General features: G+C 42.8%; 1 pseudogene; it reads left to right on the top strand.

Moving 5' to 3' along the window:
- The first annotated feature begins 1,936 nt into the window (after positions 1 to 1,936).
- On the top strand, positions 1,937 to 2,879 carry LOC101118816 (olfactory receptor 51F2-like; annotated as a pseudogene).
- The last annotated feature ends 217 nt before the right edge of the window (positions 2,880 to 3,096 follow it).

Below are 3,096 nucleotides of genomic sequence, written 5' to 3' on the forward strand. Positions count from 1 at the left end.
AACACCATCCAAATGGAAATGCATCCAAATTTAATAAGACTTTCTGATGGACCGTAAACCCACCTCAAAACCCCTCAATTCATTTTCAATGTCCTTTTGTTCTAAAGAAATATTCTTACTAGATGATTCTGCTCCAATTATTATCTGTTAGTTTGCGATGACTTCCTTTGTTCTCGTTAAAGTTAACTTAAGCCCTATTTCTTCAGGGAGAATTTCTCTTAAACAATATCAGATTCACAACTACTACTTGAACAAATGCTTTCCCAACTACACACACTATAGTCTACATGTACTGATTGAATGACATCTTTCTTAGTATTTGATTTTTATCAATGTTGTTGTTCAGTTTCTCAGTCATGTCTCTTTGCAACCCCATGGACTGCAGCATGCCAGGCTTTTCTGTCCTTCACCATTGCCCAGAGTTTGCTCAAACTCATGTCCATTGAGTTGCTGATGCTGTCTAACCATCTCATCCTCTGCTATCTCCTTCTCCTCCTGCCCTCAATCTTTCCCAGCATGAGTCTTTTCCAATGCGTCTGCTCTTCACATCAGGTAGCCAAAGTATTTGAGCTTCAACTTCAGCATCAGTCCTTCCAGTGAATATTCAGGGTTGATTTCCTTTAGGATTGACTGGTTTGATCTTCTTGCTGTCCAAGCTCTTATATATTTAAACAAGTAGGTTTTTTTTTTTTTTTTGTAAAATATTTTAAAGTATCATAACCATACTGGTTTTATTGGGTATGCAAACTCGTAATGGTCCTGTTAAGGAATTTTTCCTTGAAAAGTGAGAAGTGAAGAAACAGGATGGATTGGCTTTGTATTCTCCTATATTTGTGTACAAATGTCCTATCTGCCCATGAACATAGAATCATAGACATGGGAAATATATTACCATTATCCAATCTAACTTATCTAGTCTAACATCCTCTTTTATATGTGTGTACCTGATGTGAAGAGCTGACTCATTGGAAAAGACCCTGATGCTGAGAAAGAAATGATGATGAGGAGAAAGGGACAACAGAGGATGAGGTGGTTGGATGGCATCACCAACTCAATGGACATGGGTTTGGGCAGACTCTGTGAGTTGGTGATGGACAGGGAAGCCTGGCGTGCTGCGGTTCATGAGGTGGCAAAGAGTTGGACATGACTGAGTGACTGAACGGAACTGAATGAATCTATTTAGGGTTTCCCAGATGGCGCTATTGGTAAAGAAACTGCCTGCCAATGCAGGAGATACAGGTTCAATCCCTGGGTCATAAAGATCCCGTGCAGAAGGAAATGGCAACCCATTCCAGTATTCTTGCCTGGAGAATCCCATGAACAGAGGAGCCTGGTAGGCTACAGTCCATAGGGTCACAAGAGTCAGGTACAGCTGAGGCAACAGCATGCACACAAGCATGGATATATTTAATATACAATGGCACCCCACTCCAGTACTCTTGCCTGGAAAATCCCATGGACGGAGGAGCCTGGAAGGCTGCAGTCCATGGGGTCGCTAAGAGTCGGACAGGACTGAGCGACTTCTCTTTCACTTTTCACTTTCATGCATTGGAGAAGGAAATGGCAACCCACTCCAGTGTTCTTGCCTGGAGAATCCCAGGGACGGGGGAGCTTGGTGGATTGCCATCTATGGGGTCACACAGAGTCGGACACGACTGAAGTGACTCAGCAGCAGCAGCAGTAGAGGTAACAAATGAGAATCTTGCTAAAACCCATGTGCTCTGGATTTAGTCCTCTGTCTCTTTTGCTAAGTCATCAATACAACTCTGAATCTAATAAAAGAATAAATAGTAAGGCACTTGCATTTAAAAACAAGACAAGGTTCACTAGTGATTCAAAATTGTAAGATTTGTAGAAGAGAATGAAAACATTTTTCTTCCCTGTTTTTGCAGGACATGCTCCTTTTCCTCAGGGAACTCTGCTTCCTTCGCTCATCATGCCATCCTTCAATCAGAGCATTTTCTTCCCTACAGTCTTCTTTCTTACTGGCATCCCTGGTTTTGAAACCTACCATGCCTGGGTCTTCATCCCATTCTGCTGTCTCTATGTCATCGCTATCACAGGGAACAGCATGATCTTGTTTGTCATCATCACTGAGTCAAGTCTTCATGAGCCCATGTACTATTTCCTCTCCATGCTATCCTTCTCGGACCTAGGACTATGCCTTTCCACACTGGTCACCATGGTGGGTATTTTCTGGTTCAACGCTCGAGAAATCAGCTTTGATGCCTGCATTAGCCAAATGTTCTTCATCCATGGTTTTACATTAATGGAGTCCTCCGTCCTCCTTGCAATGGCCTTTGATCGCTATATTGCCATCTGTAATCCACTGAGATATGCCACAATCTTAACCAATTCAAGGATCATTAAAGTGGGCTTTGCAATTGTTTTTAGGGTGACAACAGTTGTAGTGCCTTTACTCCTGCTCCTTAAGCATCTGTCCTTCTGTGGAAGTCATGTTCTGCACCATTCATATTGCTTCCACCCTGATGTGATGAAGCTTTCATGCACAGACACCAAGATCAACAGTGCATTTGGTCTGGCCATTGTCATCTCTACCGCTGCCTTGGACTCTCTTGGTCCTCCTCTCCTATGTCCTGATCATCCACTCTGTGCTCGGCATTGCCTCCCCAGAGGAGCAGAAAAAGGCCTTTGGAACGTGTGTATCCCACATAAGTGCCGTTGCCATCTTCTACATCCCCATGATCAGCTTGTCACTGATGCATAGATTTGGGAAGCATGCCCCTCCCCTTGTGCATACTCTCATTGCCAACATTTACCTGCTCATCCCTCCTGTCATGAATCCCATAATCTACAGTGTGAAAACAAAGCAGATTCGCAAAGCCATGGTCAAAATGGTTCTTTCCAAGCTAATTTAGGGCATTTTGGCTGTGTTCTTTCTTTACATTGTCCTGATTACTTTGATCATTCACTAATGTGAGTCACCACTATATACTGAAACATAGTTGCACATGCTTCCATTCTTCTGATGATCCAGTAAAATACAGTTTGAAGAGTTCTAGACTGAATTCTTTAAGAACAGGGAGTATGCCTTATGTTATGTAAGCCTATCACAGATACCGTACCTGACACAGA

This window comes from Ovis aries, chromosome 15 (genome assembly GCF_016772045.2).
Source record: "Ovis aries strain OAR_USU_Benz2616 breed Rambouillet chromosome 15, ARS-UI_Ramb_v3.0, whole genome shotgun sequence".
In the NCBI taxonomy this organism is placed as follows: Eukaryota; Metazoa; Chordata; class Mammalia; order Artiodactyla; family Bovidae; genus Ovis; species Ovis aries.